Here is a 15,057-nt window from a genome sequence, read left to right as displayed (position 1 = left end):
GGTAGTCGGGGTGGGAATCTGACAAAACAGCTTCTTTCCTGCCTTCTCCCAATTGTCTCTGTCCTTGTGATACTCTGAATCCCAGGTACTTTACAGTCTCTTGTCAAAATTGCACCTTTCTCCGGGACACCTTATAACCTGCCTCCCACAGTAATTGTAACAGTTCATTATTGACCGCTGGGTGCATGGTCATTACAGCCTGATTGACCGCTCTGAGGTCTTGAACAGGACGACAGTGAGCTGTTTCGGGTTTCTGCACTAGGAGTAGAGGTGTATTCCAGGGAGACTGACAGGGTTTTAAAATCCCATAGTGTAGGAATTTGTTTAAGTACTTTTGTATTCCTAATAGGGCTTTTAGAGGGACATGACGCTGACGCACGGAGAGAAACCCGCCCCAATCCCCCACGCCCACCAAGGCGGACGAGAGGGGGGAAAGGGGAGGGATCCCGCCATGCCTTGCAGCTCCCGGACATTGCATGGAGGAGGCAGCCGACGAGATGTGACATCCCCAGAGACAAACCACACAGCTGCACTAATATTGGGAAAAGAAAAACCAAGACAAAAACAAAGAAAACAAAACCAATAAACAACAAGGATGAGTAAAAACCATGGAGGGACATGTAATGCCATACTACACAACCCCTGAAGGGGGGGCAAGTATTTACAGGGCAAGTGCCCTATGGAATAATATCCATCCTGATTCAGTTGGTGGCCCTGTGACTGCACACCTCATGGAGTTCATACCCCTTCGGCATGTGAGTATCCATTTGGGGTAGTGGTGTTTTGGCCCCCCATATGCATATTTGCCTTTTTTCATAATGCATATTGTATCTCATTCACTTAGAATACCCTTCCCCCCTTTTTCTTTTGTTTTTAGATATTGGTGCTAAATCGCCCCTGAAGAGTGTTTTGATACACAAAACGTGTCGGGCTTACGATATGCACCTTACAATTACCCCTCTTTACTGGGTTCACCAACCAACAAGACCTTACTAATTTACGTTGTGATTTTATGCATTTTATGGATGTTTCACCTTTTAGACTATCTGCCCTGCACTTGTTTTCAGGGGTTTGTCATCAATGTTTACAAAGTACCAATCAGGATGTATTTGTATATTTGACAGTCAAACCCATATTGGGACTATTATCATGTTACTATGTTACTATGTACAAATAAAATGGCTTGATTTTACGGTGACTGACCCGCTGGCTTCATTTGCCCACCTCACTCAAAGTCCCAGCCTTCCTGTTTCCTGTATGCGTAGGGATGGAGACTCGCGTCTCACTCAAAGTCCCAACTTTTCGCCTCTTCAAATTCAAAACTGTGATAGGTAGTGAGGAGTGAAATCAAAAATTTACGCCCTTAGAAATCCTGAAGGTGGTGATTGGTTTTCAGTGCCCCGTACGCGGCTAGGCTCCCAAAAAGTCCCACACATGTGGTATCCCCGTACTTAGGAGAAACAGCTGAATGTATTTTGGGGTGCAATTCCACATATGCCCATGGCCTGTGTGAGCAATATATAATTTAGTGACAACTTTTTGTAATTTTTTTTTTTTTTGTCATTATTCAATCACTTGGGACAAAAAAAATTAATATTCAATGGGCTCAACATGCCTCTCAGCAATTTCCTTGGGGGTGTCTACTTTCCAAAATGGGGTCATTTGGGGGGTTTGTACTGCCCTGTCATTTTAGCACCTCAAGAAATGACATATGCAGTCATAAAGTAAAAGCTGTATAAATTCCAGAAAATGTACCCTAGCTTGTAGACGCTATAACTTTTGCGCAAACCAATAAATATACGCTTATTGACATTTTTTTTTACCAAAGACATGTGGCCGAATACATTTTGGCCTAAATGTATGACTAAAATTGAGTTTATAGGATTTTTTTTATAACAAAAAGTAGAAAATATCATTTTTTTTCAAAATTTTCGGTCTTTTTCCGTTTACAGCACAAAAAATAAAAACCGCAGAGGTGATCAAATACCATCAAAAGAAAGCTCTATTTGTGGGAAAAAAAGGACGCAAATTTTGTTTGGGTACAGCATTCCATGACCGCGCAATTAGCAGTTAAAGCGACGCAGTGCCAAATTGTAAAAAGTGCTCTGGGCAGGAAGGGGGTAAATCCTTCCAGGGCTGAAGTGGTTAAAGAAATGACATAGTTACATAGAAGGTGAGGTTGAAAAAATACACAAGTACATCAAGTCCAACCTATGTGTGTGATTATATGTCAGAATTACATTGTATATCCCTGTATGTTGCGGTCATTCAGGTGCTTATCTAATAGTTTTTTGAAACTATCGATGTTCCCCGCTGAGACCACCGCCTGTGGAAGGGAATTCCACATTCTTGCCGCTCTGAGTGGCTGTTTAGTCAAGTGGTACTCTTTCGATCATTTGTCCATCAGTCAATGTGCATCAGCGTAAAGGGTACAGTGCATCAGGGTACAGCACACCAGGCCACATCAGGGTACAGAGCCCAGTACATCAGTGTACAGGGCACAACATATCAGGGTACAGGGCACAGCACATCAGGGTACAGGTCACAGTACATCAGGGCACAGCACATCAGGGTACAGAGCCCAGCACATCAGCTAATAGGGCACAACACGTCAGGGCACAGTACATCAGGGTACATCACATCAGGGTACAGGGCACAGCACATCAGGGTATAGCACATCAGGGCACAGAACATCAGGTCACACGACATTGAGGCACAGCACACCGGGGCACAGGACATCAGGGCACAGGGCACATCAGGGCACAGGACATCAGGGCAAAGCACATCAGGGCACAGGGCACGTGGCACATCAGGGCACGGGGCACATCAGGCCACATGGCACATCAGGGCACATAGCACATCAGGGCACGGGGCACATAGCACATCGGGGCACATCAGGGCACATGGCACATTATGGGGCACATAGCACATCAGGGCATGGGACACATCAGGGCACATAGCACATCAGGGCATGGGGCACATCAGGCCACATGGTACATCAGGGCACAGGGCACATAGCACATCAGGGCACATGGAACATCAGGGCATGGGGCACATGGCACATCAGGGCTCAGGGCACATAGCACATCAGGGCACGGGGCACATCAGGGCACATGGCACATCAGGGCACATTATGGCACATCTGGGCACATGATGGGGCACATCAGGGCACATAGCACATTAGGGCACATCAGGCTACATGGCACATTAGGGCACATGGCACATTAGAGCACTGGGCACATGGCACATTAGAGCACGGGGCACATTATGTGGCACATCATCAGGGTACATTGTGGGGCACATGGCACATTATGGGATCTTACTAGCCAGCATGCAGAGTAGCGCAGGGAGCATCTGTAGTAGTAAGTTCTCTCTCTCGTGTCATCACGCTGTTCCCCGGCGGCCCCTCCTCTCTTCTCATCTATACCAGATGATCTTACAAGGGGAACAGCGTGATGATACGAGAGAGAGAACTTACTATTACAGATGCTCCCTGTGCTACTCTGCATGCTGGATCTACCCGTCAGGCGCTAGCTGTTGGCGGTTGACGAGTAGATCGCCGCGCACCGCAGATGCGGCTGAAAGTGAAACTGGCCCACACTGAGCCATCGGCCCACCGGGAACCTCCCGGTAGTCCCGATGGCCAGTCCATCCCTGCCTGTCAGTGACCGCCCCCCCCCCTCCCCCCCCCGTTTTACTTACCTGAACCCTCGAAACTTGTCCCACAGGGACGCGCTGTCTGTCTGCTAGGGGGTTCTCGGCTGTTGATTGAATAGATTGATAGCAGCACAGCCATTGGCTCCCGCTGCTGTCAATCAAATCCAATGACGCGGCTGCCGGGGGGGGGGCGGGCGGGCCGAGTCCTGCATTCGGCGTCTATGGACGCGGAATGCTGGACTCGGGAGCGCGCCCGAAAGGTAATTCCCCGGGAGAGCGCTTCTCCTAGGGCAGTGATAGCGAACCTTGGCACCCCAGATGTTTTGGAACTACAATTCCCATGATGCTCCACTACACTGCAGAGTGCATGAGCATCGTGGGAAATGTAGTTCCAAAACATCTGGGGTGCCAAGGTTCGCCATCACTGTCCTAGGGGGTTATCTGATGCGGGGAGGAGCCGAGAGAGCCGCCGGGGGACCCCAGAAGAGGAGGATCGGGGCCACTCTGTGCACAACGAGCTTCACAGTGGAGGGAAGTATGATATGTTTGTTATTTAAAAAAAAAATGAACCTTTAGTGTCACTTTAAGTATATAAATAGACATTTCTGCACAGTAACTCCCTCACCCAGGCCGCAGGATTCACAATAAATACAGTAAAAATAATGCGCATTTCTCCACACTTGTTTACTTATGAATTTGGGAAACATTTCTGCAAAAGGGCAAATCCGTTGCAGATAAGCGAGCTGTACTTCTCTAAATAGGACAGATTTCCATACAAATGTCATATGCCCCGAGGTAAACACTTCTTTATATTTCCATCTATGGAATCTATTGAAATATACATGCTGAGGTGATATCTGGAACAGATCTCTATAGGATTGTCATGTGTAAGGGTGTAAAAAAAGATCCCCCATATTTCTCTGCATGGGACGAGTATCATAGACGTAAAAGATCTGAGGTAAGATGACCTTAATCTTCAATATGGGTCAGATGTGTATGGAAGTATTGAATGCACTGAGGTGAAATGACATTTATTTCTCTTTTATATGTAGAAAGGTCTCCAGGCCTCCTTTGATCTAATAAGAACCTCCAGGGCCAGAGATAGCTGACATCCTTCTGTATATAGTGGGTTGTGAGGCATGGTGGGTGCAGAGTAGTTAAACTTATTGGGCGCCGGACACTTCTTGAATGCAAAAGAAAGTTTATTTCTCTTAACAAACTTTTTGGGGGGAGAAAGGGTTAGGGCCAGGACACCCTCAGGTAGTTGCAAGATTAATTGGCAGATACTTCAATAGGAGGACAGCCATGCAGGGAAAGGCATCCAGCAAGACGCCACATCTGCATATGCAGGAATGCTGTCTCCTATGGCAACAGTCTTTAACAGTTCCTAACACAAAGCTGAACAGTTCCTTTCTATTCCACTACAATCACTCCTTGTAGTTCTTCAGCACACGGAGCTCCAGTGGCGGCGCGTCCATAGAGGGCACAGGAGCGCCGCCCCCTCTCTCCTGGCATCGCTCTATCACCATAGATAGATTCATGCATTGCATGGTCGCCGCTGACACCCCCTATTCAGGTGTCCTGCCCCTTTTCGGGCGCCAGGCACCTGAATTACAGCGGCAGGGGTGTTTTTTGGAAGCACCTGATTAGAGCCGTAGGCATTAATAGGCACCCAAAAAGGTGACCAGCGGGCGCAATGCTGTACGTTCGCTGTTCGCTGTTCACTAAGGTGTGTGTGTGTGTATTTTTTTTTTTTTTTACATGCACACAGCTATAGAGTAAATTTGTGCAGCTGCTACTAGCAATTTGTTAAAGTTATAACAACAGTCAAAGTCAAAAACCATAAATCTCCATTTACATGAAGGTCAGGTTTAGGGCTGAAACAACTAATCGATTAGTCGACAACTAATCGATTATGAAATTGATCGATTACTATTTTCATAATCGATTAATCGGCCAGTAACATAATGTGGTTAAAAAAACCTAAAATGAGCCCTTTATAGTACAAAAACAGCAAATAATCGCTACTGTAACTATTTCTTTCACAGTTCTACAGTAAAAAAAAATGAACCCCTTACAGTAGTGATTATTTGCTTTTTTTGTACTATAAAGGGCTAATATTCGTTTTTTTAACCCCATTATGTTACTAAACGTCTTACACCTGGTTCACATCTATGTGTTTTTTGGTGCTTTTTGCAGAAACGCACTACAGTTCATGTACATGGTTTCCTATGGGACACGTTCACATCTATGTCTTTTCAGCCGCTGCGTATTTGGAAAGCGTCGGTGACTTTTTTTTAACGCAAAACATACTTCAATGGAGAAGCTGCAGAAAAGCATGTAATGCGTTTTTGCAGCAATTTGTGTTTTTTAATCTGCCCAAAAACAAATTGGCCAAAAAAAAATGCAAAAACGCAAATCGCAGCAAAATCACGTGCGCAAAAATCAAAACGCACAGCACAGAGCACTGCAGAAACAGATCAAAAGAAAGCTGCATAGGTGTGCACCGAGCCTTATGCTGGCCACACCGATCAATATTCAGATGAGAATATGCAGACGAAAAATCTTTGTACATTCGATGAATGAATGTTTGAAATTTTCACTTGTTTATAACATTCTGTTTTTAAAATAATTGTAATTTCTGAACGAAAACCACATACACTGTCTGATAATTCCTTTCATCACAAAGTTTTTTATTATTTCCAAATTTTCCCATTACTGTGGTTGAAAATGAACGTCGATTTGACCCCACTAACGATTAGAAAATCGAACGAACGTTCTTATCTCTCCTCTAATAGTATATACAGTATATCTCTTCTGTCTGTTATTCTCAGAGTGGATTAGATATTTTGCTCCCTAACCATATAGTTGGCTATTTTTATTTACCACTGCATAAAGATTTTTAAGAATAAATTGTCTTTTTTTAAAACTTTACATATTAACTAAATTATACACCACACTTTTTTTTTTAAAGTTATTAACCTAAACAGTAATCGGCCAATTAATCCATTATGAAAATAATCGTTAGTTGCAGCCCTAGTCAGGTTAATATAACCCAGCACAGAGTTCCCCCTTACATCAGAGTCTGCAGGATTACCCTTACAGTGCAAGGGGAACTTTGATGTAAAGGGGAGTGCTGCCGATCATGATGTAAAGGGGAATGCTGAAGAATTTGATGTAAAGGGGAACTCTTATGTAAGAGGGGGCTCTGGTGACCAGAGATCACCTTATATCAGATTGCACAGCATTCCCCTTTACATCAAAGTCTGCAGAGTTCCAACTTGCATTTAAAACGGAACTCTAATGTGGGGGGGACCTCTGGTTAGAGATGGCCAGAGACTGTGCGGCCATGATACAAGAGATGGCCAGAGACTGTGCGGCCATGATACAAGAGATGGTCAGAGACTGTGCGGCCATGATACAAGAGATGGTCAGAGACAGTGTGGCCATGATAGAAGAGATGGTCAGAGACTGTGCGGCCATGATACAAGGGATGGTCAGAGACTGTGCGGCCATGATACAAGAGATGGTCAGAGACTGTGCGGCCATGATACAAGAGATGGTCAGAGACAGTGTGGCCATGATAGAAGAGATGGTCAGAGACTGTGCGGCCATGATACAAGGGATGGTCAGAGACTGTGCGGCCATGATACAAGGGATGGTCAGAGACTGTGCGGCCATGATACAAGGGATGGTCAGAGACTGTGCGGCCATAATACAAGAGATGGTCAGAGACTGTGCGGCCATGATACAAGGGATGGTCAGAGACTGTGCAGCCGTGATAGAAGAGATGGCCAGAGACTGTGCGGCCATGATACAAGAGATGGTCAGAGACTGTGCGGCCATGATACAAGGGATGGTCAGAGACTGTGCAGCCGTGATAGAAGAGATGGCCAGAGACTGTGCGGCCATGATACAAGAGATGGTCAGAGACTGTGCGGCCATGATACAAGGGATGGTCAGAGACAGTGTGGCCATGATACAAGGGATGGTCAAAGACTGTGCAGCCATGATACAAGGGATGGTCAGAGACTGTGCGGCCATGATACAAGAGATGGTCAGAGACAGTGCGGCCATGATGCAAGGGATGGTCAGAGACTGTGCGGCCATGATACAAGAGATGGTCATTGACTGTGCGGCCATGATACAAGGGATGGTCAGAGACTGTGCGGCCATGTTACAAGGGATGGTCAGAGACTGTGGGGCCATAATACAAGAGATGGTCAGAGACTGTGCGGCCGTGATACAAGGGATGATCAGAGACTGTGCGGCCGTGATACAAGAGATGGCCAGAGACTGTGCGGCCATGATACAAGAGATGGTCAGAGACTGTGCGGCCATGATACAAGGGATGGTCAGAGACTGTGCGGCCGTGATACAAGAGATGGCCAGAGACTGTGCGGCCATGATACAATAGATGGTCAGAGACTGTGCGGCCATGATACAAGAGATGGTCAGAGACAGTGTGGCCATGATACAAGGGATGGTCAGAGACTGTGCGGCCATGATACAAGAGATGGTCAAAGACTGTGCGACCATGATACAAGGGAGGGTCAGAGACTGTGCGGCCATGATACAAGGGATGGTCAGAGACTGTGCAGCCATGATACAAGGGATGATACAAGAGATGGTCAGAGACTGTGCAGCCATGATACAAGGGATGGTCAGAGACTGTGCGGCCGTGATACAAGAGATGGCCAGAGACTGTGCGGCCATGATACAAGAGATGGTCAGAGACTGTGCGGCCATGATACAAGAGATGGTCAGAGACAGTGTGGCCATGATACAAGGGATGGTCAGAGACTGTGCGGCCATGATACAAGAGATGGTCAAAGACTGTGCGACCATGATACAAGGGAGGGTCAGAGACAGTGTGGCCATGATACAAGGGATGGTCAGAGACTGTGTGGCCATGATACAAGAGATGGTCAAAGACTGTGCGACCATGATACAAGGGAGGGTCAGAGACTGTGCGGCCATGATACAAGGGATGGTCAGAGACTGTGCTGCCATGATACAAGGGATGATACAAGAGATGGTCAGAGACTGTGCAGCCAGGATACAAGAGTTGGTCAGAGACTGTGCGGCCATGATACAAGGGATGGTCAGAGACTGTGCGGCCATGATACAAGAGATGGCCAGAGACTGTGCGGACATGATACAAGGGATGGTCAGAGACTGTGCGGCCATCATACAAGAGATGGTCAGAGACTGTGCGGACATGATACAAGGGATGGTCAGAGACTGTGTGGACATGATACAAGGGATGGTCAGAGACTGTGCGGACATGATACAAGGGATGGTCAGAGACTGTGCGGACATGATACAAGGGATGGTCAGAGACTGTGCGGCCATCATACAAGAGATGGTCAGAGACTGTGCGGACATGATACAAGAGATGGTCAGAGACTGTGTGGACATGATACAAGGGATGCCATGCAAAACAGTGTCGGCTTTGGTAGAAGTCTAGGACAGCGTTAGAGCCCCACATTGGCTGTAGCTGATGAGATGTTCTCAGTTTGAGGGGGGGTGGGGGGTTTCAGCTGGTTGGAACCTCCATTGCTTTACCCCAGTGTGTGCCAGCCTCCTCACCCTGCCCGCCTGGAGACACCCAGGGCCATCTTTAATATTGACTGGACCCTGGACAAACATTTTCCTGGCTCCCCCCCTACCAATTTCGCTCTCCACCCCAATATCCCAAAAAACAAACACGCACATAGACTTATCCAAAAAAACCTTTAATAATGTAAGCATAAAGATCTGGTTCACACTCACTGATTGCGCCAGGCTCACTGATTGGTTGCTAGAGGTTACTGTACAATATTACCACTCAATGATTGGTTGCTAGAGGTTACTGCACATCATTACCTCTCACTGGGTGGCAGGGCAGTATTGTGGTGTGTGATGCAACGGTTGGGGTACACTTGGTTGGATGGCAGCATTGGGGTGAGAGGCTGAGATCATATCTCCCCCTATAATAATAGGGGTAGGATGGGGATGTTGATGACAATGGGTGTGGTGGTAGGAAGCTGGCAGTGGGGTACAGGGGGGATGGAGATAAAGAAGATGATGGGGTATGGTGGTTGGATGCTAGTAGTGGGGTACAGGGGGCTGATGGGTATGTTGATGACAGGGGTCAGGGTGGTAGGATGTCAGAGGCGGGGTATGGGGACAATGATAGTGGATGGCATGATAGGAACCTGGCAGTGGAGTACAGGGGGATGAAGATGATGGGGTGGGGTGGTAGGAAGCTGGCAGCGGGGATTCGGGGGGGGAGTGAAGATGACAAGGGGTGGGGTGGTAGGATGCTGGCAGTGGAGTACAGGGGGATGAAGATGACAGGGGTGGGGTGGTAGGAAGCTGGCAGAGGGGAACAGGGGAATGAAGATGACAGTGGTGGGGTGGTAGGAAGCTGGCAGAGGGGAACAGGGGAATGAAGATGACAGTGATGGGGTGGTAGGAAGCTGGCAGAGGGGAACAGGGGAATGAAGATGACAGTGGTGGGGTGGTAGGAAGCTGGCAGAGGGAAACGGGGATAAAGATGACAGGGGTGGAGTGGTAGTAAGCTAGCAGAGGGGTGTAAGCTGGCAGAGGGGTGCAGGGGGGATGATGATGACAGGGGTGGTAGGAAGCTGGTACGGGGGGATGAAGATGGTGGGGTGGTAGGAAGCTGGCAGTAGAGTACAGGGGGGGGGGGATAGGAAGCTGGCAGAGGAGTACAGGGGGGAAGATGACAGGGGTGGGGTGGTAGGAAGCTGGCAGAGGAGTGCAGGGGGATGAGGATGACGGGGTGGTAGGAAGCTGGCAGAGGGGTACAGGGGGATGAATATGACGGGATGGGGTGGTAGGAAGCTGGCAGAGGGGTACAGGGGTATGAGGATGGTGGGGTGGTAGGAAGCTGGCAGAGGAGTGCAGGGGGATGAAGATGATGGATGGGGTGGTAGGAAGCTGGCAGAGCGGTATATGGAATCTGGTAAAGGGGTATGAAGATGACAGGGGGCGGGGTGGTAGGAAGCTGGCAGTGGAGTACAGGGGGGATGAAGATTACAGGGTGGGGTGGTAGGAAGCTGGCAGAGGGGTACAGGGGGATGAATATGACGGGATGGGGAGGTAGAAAGCTGGCAGAGGGATACAGAGAGATTAAGATGACAGGGGTGGGGTGGTAGGAAGCTGGTGGCAGAGGGGTACCGGGGGATGAAGATGACAGGGGTGGGGTGGTAGGAAGCTGGTACAGGGGGGATGAAGATGGTGGGGTGGTAGGAAGCTGGCAGTAGAGTACGGGGGGGGGGATAGGAAGCTGGCAGAGGAGTACAGGGGGGAAGATGACAGGGGTGGGGTGGTAGGAAGCTGGCAGAGGAGTGCAGGGGGATGAAGATGATGGATGGGGTGGTAGGAAGAGCGGTATAGGGAATCTGGTAAAGGGGTATGAAGATGACAGGGGGCGGGGTGGTAGGAAGCTGGCAGTGGAGTACAGGGGGGATGAAGATTACAGGGTGGGGTGGTAGGAAGCTGGCAGAGGGGTACAGGGGGATGAATATGACGGGATGGGGAGGTAGAAAGCTGGCAGAGGGATACAGAGAGATTAAGATGACAGGGGTGGGGTGGTAGGAAGCTGGTGGCAGAGGGGTACCGGGGGATGAAGATGACAGGGGTGGGGTGGTAGGAAGCTGGTACAGGGGGGATGAAGACGGTGGGGTGGTAGGAAGCTGGCAGTAGAGTACGGGGGGGGGGAATAGGAAGCTGACAGAGGAGTACAGGGGGGAAGATGACAGGGGTGGGGTGGTAGGAAGCTGGTACAGGGGGGATGAAGATGGTGGGGTGGTAGGAAGCTGGCAGTAGAGTACGGGGGGGGGATAGGAAGCTGGCAGAGGAGTACAGGGGGGAAGATGACAGGGGTGGGGTGGTAGGAAGCTGGCAGAGGAGTGCAGGGGGATGAAGATGATGGATGGGGTGGTAGGAAGAGCGGTATAGGGAATCTGGTAAAGGGGGATGAAGATGACAGGGGGTGGGGTGGTAGGAAGCTGGCAGTGGACTACAGGGGGGATGAAGATGGCGGGTGGGAGGAAGCTGGCAGAGGGGTGCAGGGGGGGGAAGATGACAGGGGGATGATGATGACGGGGTGGGATGGTGGCAGAGGGGTACAGGGGGATGAAGATGATGGATGGGGTGGTAGGAAGCTGGCAGAGCGGTATAGGGAATCTGGTAAAGGGGTATGAGGATGACAGGGGGTGGGGTGGTAGTAAGCTGGCAGAGGGGTACAGGGGGGATGATGATGACAGGGGGTAGGGTGGTGGGATGCCAGGCACAGGGAGATGATTAGGATAATAATGACAGGGGGTCAGTGGATGGCCTCATATGCCGGGTGGGATACATATCATCAGGGCTGGGTGTGGGGGGTTGTCAGTATTGATTTTTGGGGCGCCCTCCTCGGTCTGGGGGTGAAGTCTTGCTGTACCTTGAGGCTCCCTGATGATCTCCTCTCTGACAAGTCCTCCTCTGCAGACGGTCCATCCTGCAGAGCGGATCGGAGAGGTATTATTATTATTATTATCTGAGCTCCCAGCTCTGCACATGGCAGGAGATGAGAGCAGAGCCCGGCAGAAGGGGAGGAGTTGGGGGAGGGGAGAACACGGAGCCGTCCACTGACCCTGAGAGCTCGGACGGTGCAGTGCTGAGTAGTCAGTCTGATACCGGAGGGGGAAAACTATAAAAACGCCGGTGCTGGGGACACCGACCGGGGACATTCCCTCCATGTCAGGGATAGTAAGCAGCCGGCGAGGCCTTAAGCGACCGTCTAATTAGAGAGCCGCCTTTGGTGACAACCCGAGCTCGGTGTCCTCCTGAGTCCGCTCTCCTCACACGGAACCGGAAGATAGTGGCTGCCATCACTTACACACGTGGCTGCCATCACTTACACACGTGACTTACACACGTGGCTGCCATCCCTTACCCACGTGATCGCCTTCCCTGCCCCACCGTCTCCATGGAGACCCAGCTCTGGAACCGTTATTTCTGCCAGACAGCCTCGATGACGTCACAGCGCAGCAAAGCCTATAAATAGCAGAGCAGGGCAGTAGCCGTTAGTCGTGTTCTGTGCGTCGAGGGAGGAAGTACCATTTCTGCTCTCTCCTCCTTGTCCATGTTCTATTCTCATCTGATTCTAATCTGTTATGAACCAAACCCCATCCGGACTGTATATCACCATTTCTGATAACTAATGGAGTTTATTCATTTTAAATAATAGAAATAGAAAGCTCCAGATTTGGGTATATGTGGGGACAAGACATCGCCTTGGCTGCACTATGTATGTATATATCCTAAATTAACTTCTCAGTTTAAACCAAGCAATTCCATTGCAGGGGCATTATAACAAAAACAAACTCCATGCAGATCTTCTATCAATCTGTTTAATGGAGTGATGTCATTGAAAAGATGGGACTTTAATGGTGCTTTTTTTATGGGTCTTTTCACAGGTACTGTTTTAATATCCCAAGTGGGTTAAAAACACTTACAGGATGGAGGAATAGAACAGGCACATCATGGAAGTTGTAAAAAACAGCATTGGAAAGGGGTCACAGCGGAGGGAAGTCTTCAGAATGATGGATGTGTGACTCACTGGATCTATCACAGTCCGCAGCAGGATGAGACGCTGGAACGCTGTTGGAGCCGGCGTCATCAGCGCGGAGAGGAGAAGGACCCAGAAGTGATGTCAAATGCTGAGAGACTCTGTAACCAGCCTGGACCGCAGAGCGGAGGATGTGAGGTCATAAGAAAGGGACGCGTTTCGGAACTCTGGACGGTTCCTTTGTCAACCTCTGAATGCAGCTTATGAGTTGCCATGCCGCCTGCCACCAGATGCAGCGTGTCAACAGAAGCAGATTGTCACTTTCAACAGATGCAGCTTATGAATTGCCATGTCGCCTGCCACCAGATGCAGTTTGACACTCGTCAACAGATAAACAAACAAAAGACGCCTCTAAGTGTAGAAGAAAAACTGTTTTAATATCCCAACTGGGTTAAAAACACTTACAGGATGGAGGAATAGAACAGGCACATCATGGAAGTTGTAAAAAACAGCATTGGAAGGGGTCACGGCGGAGGGAAGTCTTCAGACTTGGATGGATGTGTGACTCACTGGATCTATCACAGTCCGCAGCAGGATGAGACGCTGGAGCGCTGTTGGAGCCGGCGTCATCAGCGCGGAGAGGAGAAGGACCCAGAAGTGATGTCCAATGCTGAGAGACTCTGTAACCAGCCTAGAGAAATAGAAGAGAAATAGAAAGCTCCAGATTTGGGTATATGAAGGGGACAAGACATCACCTTGGCTGCACTATGTATGTATCTATCCTAAATTAACTTCTCAGTTTAAACCAAGCAAATCCATTGCAGGGGCATTATAACAAAAACAAACTCCATGCAGATCTTCTATCAATCTGTTTAATGGAGTGATGTCATTGAAAAGATGGAACTTTAATGGTGCTTTTTTTATGGGTCTTTTCACAGGCAATTTGTCAGGGCGATGGATGGTGTTGGCAATTCCACTATCACTGCACCATGGTTGATATGGTGTCAGAATGATTGAAGCGCATTATTTCTATTCATTGTCAACCTCTGGTTTGTCAACCTCTGGATGCAGCTTATGAGTTGCCATGTCGTCTGCCACCAGATGCAGTTTGACACTCATCAACAGATGCAGCTTGTCAATTGCCACGTCACCTGCCACCAGATGCAGCTTGACAACAGAAGCAGATTGTCACTTTCAACAGATTCTTAGATTGTAAGCTCTATGAGCAGGGACCTCTGATTCCTACTGTATTAAAATGTATTGTATTTGTACTGTCTACCCTCAAGTTGTAAAGGGCTACGTAAACTGTTGGCACTATATAAATCCTGTATAATAATAATAATAACAAATTCAGCTTATGAGTTGCCACGTCACCTGCCACCAGATGCAGCTTGTTAACAGAAGCAGATTGTCACTTTCAACAGATTCTTAGATTGTAAGCTCTAAGGAGCAGGGACCTTTGATTCCTACTGTATTAAAATGTATTTTATTTGTACTGTCTACCCTCAAGTTGTAAAGCGCTACGTAAACTGTTGGCACTATATAAATGCTGTATAATAATAATAATAACAAATGCAGCTTATGAGTTGCCACGTCACCTGCCACCAGATGCAGCTTGTCAACAGAAGCAGCTTGTCACTTGTCAACAGATGCAGCTTGGTGGAGGAGTACGAGGCACCCTCAGTTCCTCAATACTTTGGGGTGGAGGTGTAGCAGGGCATCCTCAGTACCTCGATACTTTAACGTGGAGAGGTAGGAGGGCATCCTCAGATCCTTAATACCTTGGAGTGGAGAGTTAGGAGGGCACCCTCAGTTTCTCAATACTTTGGGGTAGA

At 48.6% G+C, this 15,057-nt stretch overlaps 1 long non-coding RNA gene across 1 annotated transcript; it reads left to right on the top strand.

The window, feature by feature from the left end:
* The first annotated feature begins 12,479 nt into the window (after positions 1 to 12,479).
* Positions 12,480 to 14,717, top strand: LOC141102586 (uncharacterized). The gene is made up of 2 exons (XR_012235167.1): positions 12,480 to 12,961; positions 13,131 to 14,717. It is a non-coding gene; the product is annotated as an uncharacterized lncRNA (long non-coding RNA).
* The last annotated feature ends 340 nt before the right edge of the window (positions 14,718 to 15,057 follow it).

Source organism: Aquarana catesbeiana, linkage group LG07 (genome assembly GCF_042186555.1).
Source record: "Aquarana catesbeiana isolate 2022-GZ linkage group LG07, ASM4218655v1, whole genome shotgun sequence".
NCBI lineage: Eukaryota > Metazoa > Chordata > Amphibia > Anura > Ranidae > Aquarana > Aquarana catesbeiana.
This window is presented reverse-complemented; position numbering and strand designations above follow the sequence as displayed.